Below are 20,755 nucleotides of genomic sequence, written 5' to 3'. Positions count from 1 at the left end.
TTATTGTCGTATCGGCTAACGAGAGTATTCGCAAAATAATAATATTTTCATTGGAAATAATTTTTTAATAAAGAATAAAAATCGAATTTGATCACGTGTCTCACAATTTGTTTAGTCCACACACTTATATAGAATACACAAAATACTTTCCGCACGTACATTTTGAAATTTTTTATAGCAAAGATGTAAATTTATCGATATTAAGGCTATTAATTATGCTATTATTACAATGAAAGTAAATTTAAGAAAAATAAACATTTTTAACAATTACTCAAGATTATAACGTACAATATCGAAACCTTTATTCATAAATTTTTTTCATGATTACATTACTCGAATGACAGCACGTGGCACGTGATACCCATCACTCGACTTCGCAGCTCGCATCAAAAATACCGCAGGCAGTATACGTGTAACAATAGCAGTCAATTGGAGGCCCGTAGAGGGCGATTGTCCCCTAACACACCCTCGATATGATGCTGCGACGTACGCTATTTTTCTATGGCTCGCCGTTATTCTTCTGGCATATGCTTGCACGTTTCCCCCTCGTGCAGGGGATCACCAGCTACATTCCCACCCGAGGATTTAAAGTGGTCTCGGAAGATAATCCGGCTAGTTAAACCTCTGGTAAACATGATCAAAACATCGGATCATGCGAGCCGACGTTGCTGCTTTTCCATAAAAATAAGCTCTTGGTGTTTGCCTTTCGCACAGTAAAAATAATTAATGACTGCAAGGACATCGGTGCAGCAAAAAAACCGTACGTAAATTCGAGAACGAAAGATTGATTATTATTTCGTGGGAAATTACAAAGACTACATAAAACAAAGTATAGGCCTGACAAATGTAAATCAGCAGACGCGGTAGCGGCTCCCGCCAAGTATATTAAACTTATTTACTCGATTTTCTTGATTTAAAATACATAAGTTATCCAGTAGTTAAGCTGTAATAATTTGACAGAACATCCTACATAATCTAATTTTTTGCTCTTCCTGCCTAATAATAAATATTTCATCGAGATTATATTTAGATGTGTATTTTTCATGTGTTACTTATTTATAAAAGTTAATCTTGAAAATTCTGTTCTAGAAAAATTATGTTCCAAAAACAATAAGAAAGAATGTAACAAAGAATTTCAAAACTATAAGAAAGAATGCAGTAAAAAATTTTTACATATTGAAAAAACTAATTGAGAAACGGATTTTTGTAAAAATAAAAGAATCGAGCTCTTCGTGAAAAAAGTAACATTTTTTTTACATCATACACAAGAGTAACAAGATTAACGAGATAATCCTTTAGCAACTTAAATTATTACAGTTTGGTAATAGCAGTACTATTCCAGAATGTATAAGATACCCATTGAATTTGTAGGCCATTGAATTCACATAAATTCTCAACACGTACACGTTTGCCTTTACGCGGATATTAGCTGTTCTTGAGGCTAAATTTCACATCAAAATTAAGCACGCCTCATTATCGCGTAATATATTCCCGCACATATCCCGGCATTCTCGGCTCCATTTCTCCTAGTGTCCACGGATATTAATAATCGAACCGTCCGACACGAGCGACCATGTAGAGGTAACCGACAACACGCATATTACGCCATTATCCCTCGCATGCACAGTAACGCACATCAACGGGTGGCAATAAATTCATGATCTGCACCCACCATATGTAAATCGAGGGTAATGTCATTATATGGCCAGATTACACGCGGTGATCTCTATCATACTATATATATGCATTTCCCACCGTAGCGGTTCTTCGGTAGGGTGGGTTTTTTCGCGGGGGGCGAGTGGCTTATTAAAAAGCGGGGTGTCGATCGCCCTTCGCATTTCCCGTAGGGCTCGGAAGGGAAGCCGACGCTTTATTAATTTATTTATCGCGTGTCGCGTTGTGCTACATTCGGCCGACTAAAGATTACGCGGATTTCGATTGGCTCCGGGACTAAAGCCCACGTAAATCCTACGCGTGCCTCATAAAGATTAATATATCGCGAACGCCGAGCGATTGGCTTCCACGATGACGAAGACGTATGATTAGAGAATCGCTAGCTTCTCAATTTGTTAAGAATGATTTATAGTCAAAAAAATGGAGTTTGAAAAACAATAATTTATCATAAATAAAAGCCACAGTTCATGTATTAATTGACTCGAGAATAGACAATGTGCCATAAGAGAAAATCGGAAAGTTTCATATCTAGAAAAATATGTCAAATATATCTTTTTGTTCATATAAAAAATAAATATGATATAAAATAAAATATATTGTAATCATTAAAAAATAAAAATATCTTTTGGATTTAACAAATATTGTATTATTCTACCTCGGTTTTTTTATTTGCGAGGTTTAAAATTAATTTTTTGTATCAAAATTCTTCGAGTTCAAGAAAGCAAGGAGAGGTAAGGCCGAGATCAGGCCCTTATACAGGGAGGCCTAACAAGGTCCAATACTTTTCCCGTCTCGCGACCAGTGGCAATATATTAAAGTCTAAAGCACGGGGGGCCTCCGCATTGTTGCCGCCTGTCTCCCCATGTACCTGGCAAACTTTTGTCTCGATCTTCGATATATACGGAAGACCTCGCGGCATATCGACTCTCTATTCTTCGATCGATGCTAAAGATCGCGAGCACATGCACGTTTCTTCTTTTTTATTCAAGATAAAACAAAATAGAACGATACAAGAAACGACGAGAAAAAATTGACTTATCAGTATTTCCTCGTTTCAAGATCTACGAATAAGAAAGACGTTCTCTCTTTGCGCGATTAGTAGCAAAGATAATTCTGAATTAAAGTAATATAAACATGTAACATATTAAACATCCTAGTACCATAAAATATTCTTTTTATTAGATTCTTTATTTGATTAGATTCTTTAGCCAATTAAGAATTGTAAAAAGCTACTTTAAATTATCATGCATATAAACGTTTTTTTTAAATATGAAAAACAAAAGTAAAAAATATAACACTTATTTTACGTAAGAGCAGTGGCGATGTATCGCAACTAAAACGCGGTATGACGGTCGATTACTTGAACGTCCGCTTAATGAAGCGATGGCCGCGCGCAATCAGCCGAGGTTCTCGGCATCGAGGACCAAACGCGTGTATTCCGAACGATCGTACCAGGTAGATCTCGTATCTCGCCCCGATGCAAATTCGATGAATTCTATAGATGCCTCGCACACTAAAGATCGCAAATTCAGTGCGGGCCAATGAAACAGTCGGAGTGGTTAATTGCGCAAAAAATCCAAAAGATTGCCGATGATACTTGGAAGAGAAAAACGGAGAACGTAGAATGGAGCAACGAGATGAGGAAAGAACGCAAGGTTGAAATAGAAGGAAAAGATCCTGCGACGGGAGACGAGACGCTCAAAACTATTGTAAATTTATAATTTTATCTGTTGCAAATGTTCACAAATTTGTTGGATTTTTATGTATATCTTGGATTTAACATGAGAAATTCAGTTATCTAAATCTCGACATATATATATAATTATATTTGTAAGCTTAATATTAAAATAATAAATCTCGGAATTTGGATATAGAAATGTGAATAAGAATCAAATTAAAATATAGTCAATTTTTAATACGTACTATTTTTTAATTAGATTTTCTCCAAAACTAAAATTTCATGTTTACAAAACAATTCAACAAGAAATTTTTACCAAATTTAATAAAAACTGAGACTGATACAACAAGTGAATATCTGTCACCAATTGACTAATTATGAAGATTTTTTAGCCACGACTGAAGCACGTTTTAAAAAGTCACATCTTCAACGAGTCGAATGAAGCCAGGGAGAAGAAGCGTCGGGAGACCAACGCTAACCGACGCGTTACTCATCCCAGTACCGACGCGCTGCGGCCATAAAATTTGTTTGCATTCTCTCGAAAAAAGAAGCTACCGTGCGGAGAGCGTCGAAGGAATCACGTCGACGAGAGGAGAGGAAGAAGGAAGATGCAAGGAGGAGGGTGGGGCCAGCAAAGGGAGACAAACGGCGAAAAACAAAGATGGGACCGAAAATGCGCATCGGGCTGCGGCGGCGGGGGAAGAGCAAAGGTAGGGTGAACGCAAAAAAATGGAGAATAAGAAGAAGAAGCAGAAGAAGGGAGGAGGAGATGGAGAACGGTTTCACGAAGAGTCGGGTTGGCTAACGGATGATTTAATTAAGAGAGGCACAAATTACAGGCCCGCTGGATGCTAATGCCCATTCACGCTCGGCTCGGTAGAAGCTCCTTAATTAGACGCTCCTGATTCATTGAGAAATTAAGCCCTGACGGATGATGGCGCGGCTACCAGACGTCCCCGCGTGGTTTTTTTCACCAGCTTCCAGCTCGCGAGTATAATCGCCTGCGGACCCTGGTCTTTCTTAATGTTGCCCGCCTAGTTGACCCTTCTGCGTACGCGTGTCGAAAAAATGATACGACAATTTTCTATCCCATCCAATTACTTTGCCGCACCAAATTGTATAATTTTTTTTTTAGAAGAAAACTGCAGAAAAAGCGTTGGCGCAAAAAAATAATAATGTGCTCACAAATCTTATTTGAAAAACAAAAAAGTGAGAAAGAGAATGCTCTTCGTTTCTTCTGTTTTTCTAACATGAGCGGGATAAGAAGTGCGAGTTGAAGGAGATAAATCTTAGTGCACGTTAACAAATAGTTCTTGCGTAATTCCGCAAACAAATCCCACGAATTTTTTGGCAGATGACTTGTTTACAAGATTAATCTCGCGCGACTCGAGACACTCGATACCGTGTCTTGTTTTCAGATCAATCATGATGAAATTGGAGAAGCGACAGATTTACTTTTATCTGTGATATTCAATGAAGATTATCCTTCATATCTTCGTATCCTTATTAAATATGAAAAATATATTTTTTTTTTTAATGCAAAATATACCGCAATATGTCATTCCTATAATAATATTGTAAATTTATGTTAAATCGCTTGAATTTTTGCTAATTTTTCGCATTAATAATTTTAAAAAGGAATTATTCATATACATTTAAAATTTTTAGTAAAATTATTCGAAATATAGACGACAATATAAAGAAACTACCTAGTTAAAATTAATTAATAAAATCCATATTTGTCATCAAAGACGCTTGATGCTAACTATATTTGTCTTTCCTAATTTTTTGTGTAACTCAAATATTTCTGTAAAAGAGAGAGTATACTGAATTAAAGTCTGCACGTTAATTAAGCATCACACAGGAGTAATATGCGCCTTTTACGCGTGCTCTCCTTAAACCTTATCCGCATATATCAACCGCATGAGATCGTGTTACAAACTTTATTGCGCATTTCCTAAAAGCGTGCGTCCATTAAACGCAATATAGTATTTTATCGCCGGTCAGAATCAGCCCGCGTATATAGGTATAGCGTATCGTCACTCCGCGCGTTTTAATACGGCTCGCGTATTAATTACAATTAAAGCTTAAAGATTTATGCCGACGACGGCTCTCGCGCGGTATCGCAAACTTCATTTCAGAAAAAAAAATATAAATGCACGAACGCGACTCCATTTACCGTGCTTCTGTGCTAACGAAAGCGAGCACTTAATAAAACGAAGATATTATGCGGCGCGATTACCGAACGGTTAAAAACAGTCGCTTTATATGCCGCACAATCGATGTAAAATACAGCAAGATACTTTTAAAATTTAAGCGGTCACAAGTATATTTTATTTCCCCGATCGAAACAAAATTAAGTAAGAGAAAGCAATTATGTAATTGCTTCTCACTTCATTCTTCTTTTACAAGCTGTATAGCGAACTTCTTATGTACCGACAAATATTTTCACACTGCATTTACGCATTTATGTAATCCAGTTTCGAGATGAAAATTGGAACAAATAACTTCCAACAAAGAATTTTAAAAAGACTGCATTTTTCGAAAAACCTTAATTGAAACATAACACGAGTTACAGAATTAATTTCAGATCCGGATCTATAATTGACCGAAAGGGTCTAATACGCGAAATATCGAGAGCACGCAATCAGTATTAAATGGATTTTAAATGATCTAATCAAGCGTGTGTGTAATCATCTCTCGTTACGGATACTCCGGAGGAGGAAAGTCGCGTCGAGCTGACTATATAGCGATCCGGTGGCGAGTGCGTTAATTAGTGGGATGCTCACGCGAGCGGGCAATTAAAACAACATCTTCATTATTAGGTGTATATACCAAACTCGATGGTCCGGCTCTTACAACGAGGGGGACGGCAACTGAGGCAAGAGAGCCGGTAGTCCATAAACGGAATAACTCGGTAAGCCCTGCTACCGCCTCGTTACCGTCGCGTTATCGCGATCGCTGACCAGACCGGGATTACTTAACGCCATTTTCATTCTGCCAGAAGAACAAATATGTTTTCGTAATTGGACGAACGTCGGCCGAACCGGCGCGGTGCCGCGCTAAAAAGGATATGGCTCTCTGGCGTCTCGGAGAAAAAAAGAAAAAAGAACACGCCACGGCGCTAATTGTTTCGTTAATACCGGCTGCGGAATTCTCGCACCTGATTTACTTATCGAAGTGTGGTGGATAATGAAAGAGGCACAAACGGATAAAGAGCAGGTACAAAGTACGTTTACGTATCATATTACGTAAAGCGATTAACGCATTATATAAAAAAAAATGCTTTTCTTAATTTGTCCCTGTGTATCATTAAGACTTTTGAGATACCTTAATGTAATTAGAAATAATGACTTATCTTCGGATTTTTAAGTTTCGTGACATACATATCAATATATCTCTTTTCCATTCTCTTCATTTTCTTTTCCACTTGCGAAATTTCCAAAGTCGACGTTCTTATAGCATAATTTTCTCTCTTGATAAAAATATCAAGAATGAACGACAAAGATTCCCCATTCGCATCTACTTAATATTTTTCGGAGGCAGATTCCGCAGAGCTTTGCGCCGTATATCTCTGTAACGATCGTATCATCTAATAAAATCTCAGAATAATAATGGAAATTGCGAGATAGCCAACCGGAGCCAGACAGCCAGTCGTCGAAAGAGAGAGAGAGAGAGACGTAGAAAGAAACGGATACGCGCCGAATGCGCGAAAAAGGGGCGTAGAAGTTAACGACGTTAGCGCGGCCGGCGTTGTGCGACGCGTATATTTTATTATTTAATTTCAGCTGGCAAGGCGTTATGAGACATGAAAAAAGTCTTGGGCGATATTGTAGGTGGATTTCCAGGCGAGAACACGCCCCTGGTACCCCGCGTCCTGCCGCCCCGGGTCCCGCTGGCGCACCACCGCCTCCGCCTCGCCTCGCGCCGCGCCGTCGTACTTGGCGGGCGACCGCCGCGCGCGGTGACATTATTATTCGTTATGAACGGGTTTACGAGGCCGCAAATCATAGCCATGTTCATATTTCGAACGGCCGCTCTCCTCGTTATTCAGTTTAATGGCGGTGGTATTTGAATTCCCGATCCCGCCCGCTGCCTCCCTACCTCCCCTTATATGCCACAGCCGCCGCCGCCGCCGCCGCTGCCGCCCCCGTGTTCCTCAGCCACCTCGACGTCTTTCGCCACCCGTCGCATCACGTAAAGACATTACAATGTTAAATTCATATCTTGAATATTCTTAAACCTCCCAATACGCGGAGTCCGTTTCGCGTTCGACACGAAGGAAGTATAATTACTACAGCAGGTGTCTTATTTTCACGCCTGCACAAAAATATCTGCACGATTATAAGAAGTACTTCTGAGTAGATTAAATTATTTTGAAATTAATTTTGAAAAAAATGGCGATTCGCGTAATTTAAAAAATTGAAAGTATCTTAAACATGCTGGCTTGTTTTTCTAATAAGTAAAAACGACTGCAAATTCATAAAGAAGAAACTTTACGGCGTATCAATTTTCCGCATTTCGAGAGATCAAATTACACGTGATCTTCAGAGAAGAGCCGCGCGGCTCCTTTGGAAAAACAACGCGGGCGCAAAGGTGCCGACAATGGTCGCTAAGTAGTTTTCCTTTTCGCTAGGACCTTCTCGAGATGTTTGGGCAATGTCGTCGGGAGGGATTTCTACACCTGGTGTCAAGAAAGGATTGGAACAACACGATGTTCCCTGTCATCGGGCTCGGGTTCTATCGTATCTATCTTAAAACAACCCGCGGACCTAACCGCCGCGCCGTCGTGACTTAAACCGTACAGGGCGACGTAAAGCCACGGATCTGTGGACTCAATTGTATACGAAAGCTAGAATTTCAGGCTTGCTCCGTGGCTTCAGGAAATTTTGTCGAGACACAGAGGTTCGAATTGTGCTTGACACGCAACTTACTGCATCGTCAATTGAGCGACGTAGAGGTGAATTTAGCTTAATAGAAAGTAGATAAATGCATTCGCATACAATGTTTCCTCGCTAATGTAAATGTTAAACGTTTAAGTGACTTGGCTAGAGAAGATATATTCGACAAGATAGCGATCACGTTTCACAACGTCGTAGACTTCTCTTTCGCGCGTGTTTGCACGATCATTAAGGAACCCCAAAGACTCAACGTCAACAACCGACGGGGCAATGTTCCGCAGTAAATTCGGAACGTGCGCGTGTCGCCGTGCGAAAATTAAAGACCATAAATCATGCATGAGTTTCGCATCGGCGGCCCATGAATATTAATGAAAATCATTGCGTCGTTTACAGGCCTATTAATCCGAGGGTTAAAATATTCCGTCTTCGGTGGTGTTTTATCGGTCGCTGCTCCACGCGGCAGCTCCGCTCTCGGCCGGCACAACGGCGGTCGAGAAGAGAGAGGAGGGGGGAAGGGGAGAGGGAAGAAACGTCGTTATTAGTCCTATCGATCATCCGACGCGAGGACCGACACCCTTTTTGGACCCTTTACGTGCCGCGCGTAGCTTAGCCGATCGCATTTAACGCTGCGCGTGTTTTCTTGCTTGCGCGATCGCTCTCCGTGATTTATTGCCAATCATTCATTGATTATAAGACCGACGTTCGTAATATGCCTGATATAATACTAATTGATAGGATATACATGTTGTATAATGATGTTGATCTTGTTTTTTTTTTATGAATGCATGCTAGCAGCGAATTACTTACACAACTTGTAAGGAAATCGAATGATTGCTATACGATTTCTGTTAAGCTTATACTGTATAATTGCAATAAATTTCAATGTATATAGATAAAGAAAGAAGAAAATAGTTCTTTAATAGTTTATCTGCTGCAATAAAATAGGAAGTATTTTCATGAAATTCTGTCTTCATAAAACGTCGACAAATTTGGTCGAGTGCGATCTCATAAATAATGACACTGTATCTATTCTACTGATATCGATCGAAGATAGACTGCATTTTAATTTGTTCATCAGTGCAACGATACATGCAAACCGCGACGTGGGCGATCACGACATGAAGCCACGGAGATTCACGGCCGGTCAATCATGGAGAATCGCCAATATTTTGGCAACAAACCTGAGGGAAGCTAAGACCACTCGCGAGGGAACCCCTCGATTTCGAGATCGATCGATCTTCCCCGGTCGAAATGTCCCCCGCGGGGAGTCTCTGACAGAGTGGACGGCCGTAAACCGAGCGGCGTGATACTTTAATGGACTCAAAGGAAAATCTATCGGGAGCGGTACTGGACGAATCTCGATGTGCGCTACGCCGCGTTTTAGCGTAATTCGCCGATTCCTTTGCAAACGCGTATTCCGATATTCCGATCGGCCGACGTGCGGCTCGACGGCGAGAACGGAGGCCGGACTACGGTCATCCCGTCGGGATACGCGGCGCCGGTTCAGGGACTTATCCCGGGGACAACGTGGATTTCCTTGCGACCGGGCACTTTATCCCCCACGTGTGTGCCGGGGGAAGGAAAAGTAAGCGGTGCCATGTAAATCCGCGAATACGTACGTAGACGGGCACACTTGCGTTAAACAATGGCTTTTGTTTCGCTGGAAATGCTGCTGAGAGCCACGAGAAAAAGGCTACAGCCACCGATACATCGAGAACCTTAGATTTTCCGCGCAACGTGGTAAGCTTGGAGTATATTTTTTTTATTCGCGAGTTGGTATATGCTTTAAAATCGTCGCCGATAAGATTAGCTTTTAGAGATCGGTATTGTATTCGTGTACAAAGATAACTTTAAATATAAAATAACATATTATGTCATATTACTCTATATTGAGGTGTATTTCACCAGCATATACATATATATATGTATATATACTGGTTTTTATCTCGCAATATTAGTTTGATGAAATAATCTCTGTGAGCCTAGCATCCCCATCACTAAAAAAAAATTTGTCTATGCCATAATTAAGTGCTAATGTGCTGGCTAGTACCAAGAGCTTATTTGCTCTTAAAATATCCTGGTCCAAAATTTATTGCTCTTTGTTTAAGATAAAAAAAATTCATCAGGAGTGTGACAGTGCTACCTAATAATAATTACAAGAATAAGATACAATTATTCAAAATTTTTGACTTTTTTTTGCAATATTTTGGAACCAGAAATATCAAAAAATTTTGGTTTATCTATTTTTTCTTTACAGTACTGCAAAGTTAACGGTACTGCAAATACAGTAACTTTTCTTTATAGAAAACTCGTTACATGTTTTTCAAGAATGGAGGTACAGTATAAATATGATATGAAGTCAACATCTCCACTTTTGGTATTAATTTCCTGCGAATGGAATATAGGAGCAATAAATTGGCAACTAGAATAATAAATTAGCAATAAATTAATTATGGCATACACGCGAACTTCTTCTTAGTGATTGGAGTATTAGGTGAAATAGCAAATCAAATATCAAATCAATAAAAAATATGAAGTAAAAGACTCACCACCACATGGAAACGAATGGAGCTGCAGTCCAGTAGAACATTTGACAGGAATCTAAAAAAAGAAATGTAAACATATGTAAAGATATATTATTGCCAACATACACAGAGTTTCGGTTTGTGTTAATTTCTAAATAAATTAAAATTTTCATGTTTGAATCTTGTGGGTAGTTTTTTTTCTTATCTTAAACAAATCTGTAAATAAATAAAAGAGAAGAAAAATACTCAAATATTAAATTATTATATTAATAATTATTTTCATACACAGTGATAATTATCATCAATATAGAATAAATAAATAAATTTACTCACCGGAGTACGTTGTCGTCCCTTTTCGTCTTACTGCTGTCCGATCGTAATGCGGCGGCTGATTACAGATCCGGGGATTATTCCTTTCCGTTACCTCGTATCCGGCACTCCCGATGTCCCGACACTCCCGATGTCGCGACACTCCCGATGTCCCGACACTCCCGATTCGTGCGAATAACGCACGCTATGAAGAACGCTCGATCACATATTCGGCACTCCCGACACTCCTTTCAATGCAACGAGACTCAGAAAAATGACGCGATACTGATGAACAAGGCACGCGCGTATTCACCGATCGACTCGAATACCGTAAGCGGACGGTAATTACACGGCAATAATTAATACGTTGCTGGAGATCGTCCGACGAGATCTTACAAACTGCTCGACGAGTCAACAATTACGACGCCATTTCGATAGACGACGATCCGACTCGACGCGACGCTGCGAATACCGGTTGCACATTACCGAGAGACGACGATCTTACGATTATACACGCTCTAACGACTACACGCTGCTGACTTCGACGCTTTCGGTACTCGTCGTTCGCACGCGAGAGATTCACCATTGGCGAGTAAAGGATGCGAAAAATGAAGTTTCGATCACTGCGCCGAACAACCGCTACGTGACGTGGAGAGACGGCGCGTCGGTATGAAGGTAGCCGCGAAATTCGGCGTCCCGTATAGCCAACTTAACGCTCGCGCTATCACTTTACCTCCGTCGCGTCTAGGTAACATAAGTACCTAACACATAATATTTTGCGCCACGAACGACGCATTTTATAGTGTTTTTGGACGGAGTGGGTTCGATCGCTCCGAGAGCGATTAATGACGTCACACGCTCTATTTTAGATTTTTGATTGGACGAGAAGAGCTTGTGACGTTATTAATTGCTCTCAGAGCGATAAAAACCGTTCCGAAAACGCTATTAATGACGCTATTATCGGACGCACTCGTGGTCTTTGGGCGACCTTATTACTGTTTCCTGTACTTACCGATCGACAATAAATAATTGATATTTACGTTATCGCTTTCTTTTGTGCGTCTATAAGTATATATACATAAGTATATATACATACGTAATTTGTGCCGGAAGAGTATTCGGAACAACGCGTAAGTGTTGGTCCACAATAAGGCTTTTAAGTCTTACACCGTAAGATATTAACCAATTACAATAAATTATTTTTCTCATATTCAATGATATGATTGGTCTATTTCTTACTGTTTAGGGCTTAAAATCCTTATTATGGACCGACACTAATAAATTGGATATATTTTCTTAATAATTATATACTCCAACAATTAGTAATTACACATCAGTTTTCGGTAAACAAAAATAAATTAAATTTTTTAATGGATTAACATTTTTTATTCTAGAATCATTTTGGTAACGCGACAGAATAACGTAATAATAATAACTATAATAAGTGCGAATTTACTATAGAAGGAGAGCGTCCCTCTTCTAATTGAGTTAACGCTTCTACTCGATGGCCAAAGAGGGCGTTAGTCCCTGCGTATTTAACTTGCCTAACAATCTTGTCCAATTCAACTCCGTAGTCCGAACGAATGCGAAAGTGATTGCGAAATTGGGCGCACCGTAACGTCGAATTACGTCACGCTATGTTTACGCTTTTTTTTTCCTCGAGTACATATAGACTTCGCACCCGCGTCAACGTTATACGATTCGATCGGATGTTTGCATTTTTAACATGCAATCGCGGTTTTTCGGTGCAATCGCATATGCATGTGAACACGCTATAATACGGCGCGGCTAGCGGAACGATTATGCGAGTCTATCTTCAGTCATATCGCGTCGTGCGGCGTCGTTCGGAGTCGAGCTCCGAGATTGCTCCGCATTTTTCGCTCGTCGAAGGTGAATTTCGCAATCGCGAACGGGTATCGGGTATACCGGAACTACATTGTGTCGTGCGATCGCAAGTAGACAAGTTGCGTTTAAACGTGTATTTGTATTAATCTCGCTTTCGATGCATGCAACTAGTGTCTGTCCGGTCTTTGTCGAAACGACGCGACGCCATATTATTGCTGTCGTCTCATTCATTTGCAGCGTCGAGCAGCGACCGAGCGAGTTTCGAGAAAAAGTGCCGAAAAAAATGACGTGCGAATATTTTAAATATACTTTACTTTCGATGTAGTTCAGCGTTTATCGCGTCGCGTTTGTCCAAATCATACCACGTCGTCAGTTATTGTCGAGTACGACAAAATGCAACGTTTGAACGAACGAATCTCGCGTGTGTTTTTTTTTTTTCGATTGATTCACGTCCGTGTTACGCTCAATGCCAAGGAGCGAAGAACGGTAAATTTGTTAATAAATACATTTTTTATTACTCTTGCATTTTTATCGATTCTAATTACATTGTTGCATTTTAATTGAGGAAGATTTAAAAAGTCCTTTTGTATTATTTATTTTTTAATTATTATATTTGTATTAATTATTATAAAATAATATTAATTATTATATTTTATTAATTAATTAAATAAGACATCTTCTATTCAGTAAAAGTGAGAAAAAATAATAAATTATGATTTTTAAATTACTCATGATGCTATCGAGATGTGAATTTGTGTCATAAATTTGATTTTTACAAATACATTTATTTTTTGCAGATATGGATATCAGTTCTTTTCATCCAGCTGATATCAGTGAGTCTTATAACATCATCTTCTTTCACATCCGTATGTATCAAATTTAATTTTGAAAATGATTAAACAATCCTTCCAATAAATACTTTATAAATACTTTTATTTTTTGCAGATATGGATATCTTTTCATCCTGTTATCGGTGAGTCTTATAATATCGCTTTCTTTCACATCCGTATGTATCAAATTTTGAAAATGATTAAACAATCCTTTTAATGCGTATTTTTGCGTCACCAATTTCGCAAAAAAATCTGTGCGCGCGGTTAAATTAAAATAATACAGTTTTACTTAAATTCTCACAAACGAGATATATATGAATCTTTCGAAAGCCAAACTGATTAATTCCGCTTTTTGCAAATTTTTTAATTTTAGGACCACAGCATTATTAGTTCGCAACTTTATTATTTTCATTTTTTTTTATTTCACGAAGCTCAGCTCAGTTTGGCTTTCAAGAGAGACTTACATTCGTTGGGAAAATATATCGTAAATATGAAATACAGTAAAGACAGTTGTATAACTTCTTAAAGATGTTCTCCCTCTCGGTGGCATTGCACCTTTGCTTTCGTCAGGATTCGACGAATGCGCGAATACATTTCGCACTCGTCTCTCGTGTCGATTTCGAGAGCGCCGTGAAAGGCTGTAGGGAAGGCGATCGAGTGTGTTAAATTTGAAAATGATTAAACAATCCTTCTCATGCGTATTTTTGTTACCAATTTCGCAAAAAAATCTGCGCGCACGGTTAAATTAAAATAATACAGTTTTATTTAAATTCTTGCAAACGAGATATATATGAATCTTTCGAAAGCCAAACTGATTAATTCCGCTTTTTGCAAATTTTTTAATTTTAGGACCACAGCATTATTAGTTCGCAACTTTATTATTTTCATTTTTTTTTTATTTCACGAAGCTCAGCTCAGTTTGGCTTTCAAGAGAGACTTACATTCGTTGGGAAAATATATCGTAAATATGAAATACATTAAAGGCAGTAAAAAGAACAACTTCTTAAAGATGTTCTCCCTCTCGGTGACATTGCACCTTTGCTTTCGTCAGAATTCGACGAAATGTGCGAATACATTTCGGAGCAGTTCCCGCGAGAATATCTCGCGTCGTCTCTCGTGTCGATTTCGGGAGCGCCGTGAAAGGCTGCAGGGAGGGCGATCGAGTGTGCGCGAGTGCGCTTAGGAAGGAAGAAAAATCGTTTTATAAATTCCATTCGCTTCCCTTTGCATTTCTCCTCTGTCCTACGGCTCTCGCCGTTCTCTCTCCGCTCGCGTCCCCCGAAATAGCCCCCTTTCCCGACGAGCGCGCGAGGTACCCGCGCCAATCCAGCCTATTCGCTCGATCCGGTGCCGTTTCGCTTTTCGTTATCGCGTCCAATTTCAGCGGAAGATATCCGGTCGGCGATAAGGCGCACAGAATTTAAATAAAACGAATCAATATTCAAATCCGCCACTCTCGCTAGCTGATTCCCCCGGCGTCCTCTTTCCTGCCTTTTTTTACTCCCTTCTTTATTTATTTTCATTCATCTCTATTTTCCGCCGTACCCCCTGACTTCGGCCACCTTCGTCTCCTTCGGTCTCTTTCTCGTTTGCTCCGATCCTTCATTCATTGATACACTATCGAAGCGTCTCATTTATTCGCGTCTCTTTACCGAATCGGGCGATCTCCTTTCCAGACCTTTTCAACCTCTGTACTCATTGGATTTCAATAGCCCGAATGATTGGTTTTATACTTGGCGAACTATCTTCGTTTAATACGCGCGAGGAAAAGAAGAAAAAGATGAAAAAATCTTTTCCGAGATAATGAAAAAATTTAGTGATAAAATTATCATTGATACGTTTAAATAGATTTCATCTATACAAACTTGTTTTTTACTTTTTACTCAGAGCATGGTATAAAGATAATAGTTTGTAATTACAATAGTAGTAAAAAATTCGAGTTTTTTTCTCTTTCTCTTCTCTCATGTTAAATTGAAAGAAATATCGATTGTTTTAAAATTATTTATTGTTCTATATTTTATTACCGAAATATTAAATTTTATAACTTAAATTTTTGCAGTTAAATCAAATTTAATATACATCAAGATTAACGTGAGAGTATCTTGGGTCGTGTTTTGCATTCGAAATTAACGCGAAGAGATTGAACAAAAGCGTTTAAACAAAGCCGACGAAGTCAAAGTTGTTGCCGAGAGAGTCCTTAATAAGAATTACGCGGTCAAATAAATTTAACGCCAGGTATATTTAAATCATAAACATCAACCGCGCTCTATATCACCATTCTTATCCGCAAAGTAGATGCTTTAAAGTTTAACAATCGTCTCTTCAACCTTTCTGAAGCTTAGCAAGAAATTGCACCCGAAAATACTTGAGCAAGGGACAGAACTCGGCGAAGATATTAATTCTGACTAGGATTTTGGATGAGGCATGCGCCTTAAGGATATACCGTCATTCGACCTCCCGCATCCCTCCACTATTAAATTTTCGGCGATACTTAAACATATATACATATATAAATTCGCGATTATACGGGATGTTTCTAATCGTATTTCAGGAAATTATTAAATTATCAAATTCAAATTGTTTCAAAAATTCCAATTGAATCCAAAGCAACTAAATAATTTTGTTATTTAGATCAAATAACAAAGTAAATTATTAAGCTCTAATCTTTTCACTATTAAATTTTTTGATAAAATATAATTGTTAATTAAGATAGTATATTGTGCATTTTTTAAATAAAGTATAAAACTTGTGTATTTAACGCATGTATATACGTAATTTTTAACATAGATGTACATACTAAACGCAAAGGAATTAAATTTGAATATGATATAATTGTAAATATCTGCATTTTTTAACGCAATATATTTTAATTTTACTCTATACATTAGCAAAAGAACGCCTAAACGACTTCAGCAAAATCCGAGCTTCTATAATATAAGACGCATAATTTCTCAGACTCTTCTCCGGCAATTAAGAGTTTTCATGATGGTTTTCATAAAGCCGTATTAAATCTCGCTGAGGCATCTAGTGCGTTACGCCTGGTAGTCGAGGTGGTCGGCGGGGGATGAAGACACCCCCATCCTGTGAGAGAAAATATTATTTCTTATTCCAGTGAATCGCGTCGAGGAACTTCTACGGGGCGGCATTAGGCGAGCGAAATAATTCTAAAGAAATTTCATAACTGTCGTGGCGACGGACCGCGTTGCTATAAAAGATTCTGCAGGTAATAACCAAAGCAAGAAAGGCGGCTCTCTCCCCGTGTGTCCTTGAAATGAAGGAGAATTCGAAAAAGACGGGGATGTAGTCGTGATTTGTGGTGAAACAGATTATGCGTTTCTCTCGAATCGCTGTATCTTCTTTTCATCTTATTCGCTATTTTTGATTATGCATAACTTCTTTTTATTCCTTTATTTGTGATCAAACTTATTAATTTGTGAATTTTGATTGTGCTCTTTAGGATGATGAAAAATTTAACTAATTACGGGTAATAAATTATATAAATGATAATACTACAATAAATTATACAAATAGCAACTGGTATACGAATAAATCATATAATATCCATATAATAGAAATTTAGATTAATTATAATATAAATTTATTAGATATATAAATACAGATAGCAATTAAAAGTTGTATAAAAAATAAATTAAATAAAATTGATATCCTCGGAAAAAACTGAGAGAAATTTGATAATACGGATAGCTGGCGAACGGCACCAAAATTGGCCGACGCCAAATGTTGGGGTGTAGTTTGACGTGCGAGAGGGATGGAAGAGAAATTCTTTTCGAAATTTCCTCTTCGACCGCGTAAGCACCTCTGTCGCGCGATCTGTCAAGCCCGGCTTTCCGTCCGTTCGCTCCCTCCGTACTTTCTATCATTCTCCCTCTCTCTTTCTCTCCCCCTTCCTCTGCCCTCCGCCCTCTTTTTCTACGCCGCTCTCCGCTCTCGGGGGCGTTTTATTCGCATTCAAATGGCAGCACTTTAATTTGCATGCTAAGAGTGCTCGCCGTCCTCCCGGTCGCCACCCCCTGCCACTCTCCCGGCCGGATTTCCATTTAAACTCACAAAATGGCGCTGACTCCGCGGGGCTACAAAATTTTTTATTGAAAGATTCGATGCGGATAACGCGAATGCTCGGGATAAAAAAAAAGTGAACGAGGGAAACGAAGGGGGCAGAGACTGGGCGAGAGGGTACGGCAGGATGAGTGGCTGCCGAAGGGGTGGCGAAGGAGAGTAGGGAGAAGTAAATTCACATTCTACGGAGCGTTATTCTTCGAGATAAAATGTCCTTTATCTGCTCTATGTCTCTGCATCACCTGCTGGCCCCGTGGGATAACCACCTTTATTTCGCCCTCGAATTACTTTCCTCAAGCAAGATACGTTTCGAATGCCGGTATTGCATCGCGAATCGCCAGCTAATTCGCTTCGTTTTATTCTTACTTACAGAGTTTTACAATAGAACTTTGTAAATGCTTCTGCCATTTTAGTTTAACATGCTCTTAATGGATTAAAAGTAAATGTCTCTTTTTGTCAGTTAAAAATCTTTTTAGTAAGTAAAATTAGAGTAAATCGTACTTTTAATATACTATTATATTATCAATAGAAAATTAAATTCTTCAAAGACTTTGTTATTAAGAAAATAGAACAGCTAGAATTCGCAAGTACACTACAAAAGAACAATGGCGAATTTAAGATAATCGAATCTGCATCTTGGAATCGAACGAAATGTCTTCCGAATATTATTTGGCAACTATCTTCCTTTTTTTCGCATTTTTTATTAGCCTATTGGGTCCAATTTTTATTGCCCTGCCTTGCAATGCTTTCACTATCTCCTTTTTTTTTTTTTTTTTTCTATATATCTCGGGACCACAGTTGTTCTGTTTTTTTTATTTAATGCAAATATTTTAGAATGACTGCATATTCATTAGTACGTAACATTAGCCAGATGCAATTTAGACAAAGCGTTTCTATCGCGACGTACTGCGGCGGAAATCCCCGAAAACGGAGCTGCAGCGCTTTCGGTGTCGGGAAGGAAGGTCGTTTATTGGTCCAACTGGGCAAACACAATCCCATCGATAACCCTCGAACTGTTCCGATCCACGACCCCTCCGAAACAATAAGCCATTGACTCAACGTTATCCGCTTACAAGTCAAACGCGCTCAGCGTTTCCGCCTGGATCTTTTCGAAAATTCGAAATCGCGTCGAACTTCAAAGCGTGCGGCCGGTTTCGCTGTTTACGGAGCTATTAGGGTGTTTAGGCATTAGGGAGCGGAGTGGATCATCCCTCGTTGCTTCACTTCGGCTACGTTTACACTCTCTGACATTCACTGATTGTCGAGGCTGTATTAGCCATTTGGCACTTCTGTCCGTTCGTCGATATCCGCGATATGTACAACACTTACATTGTATTTACATGTAATTACATCAAACTTTTTTATTTTATCATTGCAATTTTATGCAATTAAGCATCGCCTAACAAGCAATACGCCTAATTCGTATCGTTTAATTGAATATATATTTGAAAAACTGAACCAAATGAGAAGAGAGAGAAGTAGAATAAATTTTATATAGTATGAAATATAATGTATAATTTTAAAAATATTTTTACAATTAATTAAACGAAATATGTAAATATATTTGAGCGTAATTACACATAAATACCTACATATACAATTAAATCTATGCATCTTTGAACATAAAATTTTATTGATTACATTTTACGTTCATCTAAAGTTCTTTTCAAGAATATATAAATAAATTATGTCTTCTCCTTTGTTTCTCTTCTACTTCTGTACCATCTTCAAGCGGCGATAAACACTCGATTAATGTTCCGGTCGAACGAGCTCCTTGCATTTCTCTCAACCCCCACGTCGATACCCTCAATTATGCACTCAGTGCGCTCCGTTCGATTGCTCTGCTACGTGCGGCCTCAATTAATAGAATCGCTCCTTCGATAGCCTCACATGCGCACCCGCGCGTTTACGAGCCACTTTTCTCGGCGTCGCACCACCACCACCACCACCACTACTTCTACCCTACCCCTCGCAGCCCCTTATCCTCGTCGACTTCGCCGACCGCCAGCAGCGAAATAAATGCAAGTGCCGATACAGCGGTGATCGTGTGCTGGGTTTTCGATTCGAGGGTGAACGAGTTCAATCCCGAGCGATCGCGCCCGTTATCGTAGTATCCGTGAGAACCACCGATAGTTGCCGCGGAGAGGGGTGGGATGTATCGGTTGGTAGACGCGGTGCGAGAGGGGGCCGAGGGGGATCGGCCGGGAGGGTGGGTCTCACCCCAAGCGATGGATCGCCAAAAGAAGATGTATGAAATTCCGGCGCCTCCTAGTCGGTTTTCTCCGCCGTTGGAGTAGAATATATTGGATTCTGGTAGTCAATAGAGACTGTTAGGGGTGGCAACACGCAGCCGGAGGCCGGCGGCGTTTTATCACGGGGCCTTGATATACTGGGCGGCCGCTGTTAGAGGGGTTAATCTCTCACGCTCGGTTAGCTCCTATTTCTAACCTCGCCCTTTCTCTGCTTTTCGATCCCTCGCCAACCCCTGCGTGCCTCTCCGGACGTTCGCGTTCTCTGGTTGCTGTTGCGCTCTTTCTCTCTCTCTCTCTCTCTCTCTCTTTTCTCTCTTCGGCCATTGGTTAACGGTGACGTTTTCCGATACTTGGGTAGGGAATGTTTGGTGGTAGAGACCAATTTGGAACAGTCAAAATGGGAAGGAAGCGACACGAGGCAAAATTGGCCATGTCAGATATCAGAAAAATAATGAATATTACATTCTAATTATTAAAAAAAACATAAAATCTGGCTGCGTAATATATACGCAGCCAATTGAAAAAAGGTAATTTTTAATCTTTGAAAAACTGTCCTATATTGTGTTCATTTTTTATAAATAAACTGCGATAAACTGGAATGGGTAGCAAATAAATGGACTGCATCGTCATTTCCTTCAATAATTGAAAATTACAATAGTGGGAT

General features: G+C 39.3%; 1 long non-coding RNA gene across 1 annotated transcript in view; it reads right to left on the bottom strand.

Annotated features, from left to right (window-relative positions):
* Positions 1–11,812, bottom strand: part of LOC105453059 — a 41,369-nt gene extending 29,557 nt beyond the window's left edge. The window contains exons 1-2 of the long non-coding RNA XR_974817.1: positions 11,112–11,812; positions 10,803–10,854 (exon numbers count right to left, since the gene is read on the bottom strand). This is a non-coding gene — a long non-coding RNA (uncharacterized LOC105453059). The remainder of the gene's footprint in view (positions 1–10,802; positions 10,855–11,111) is intronic.
* Positions 11,813–20,755: the final 8,943 nt, after the last annotated feature.

Source organism: Wasmannia auropunctata, unplaced genomic scaffold (genome assembly GCF_000956235.1).
Source record: "Wasmannia auropunctata unplaced genomic scaffold, wasmannia.A_1.0 LD336022.1, whole genome shotgun sequence".
Taxonomy (NCBI): Eukaryota; Metazoa; Arthropoda; class Insecta; order Hymenoptera; family Formicidae; genus Wasmannia; species Wasmannia auropunctata.
Note: the sequence above shows the minus strand (reverse complement) of the source record. Positions and strands in the feature narration are given on the sequence as shown.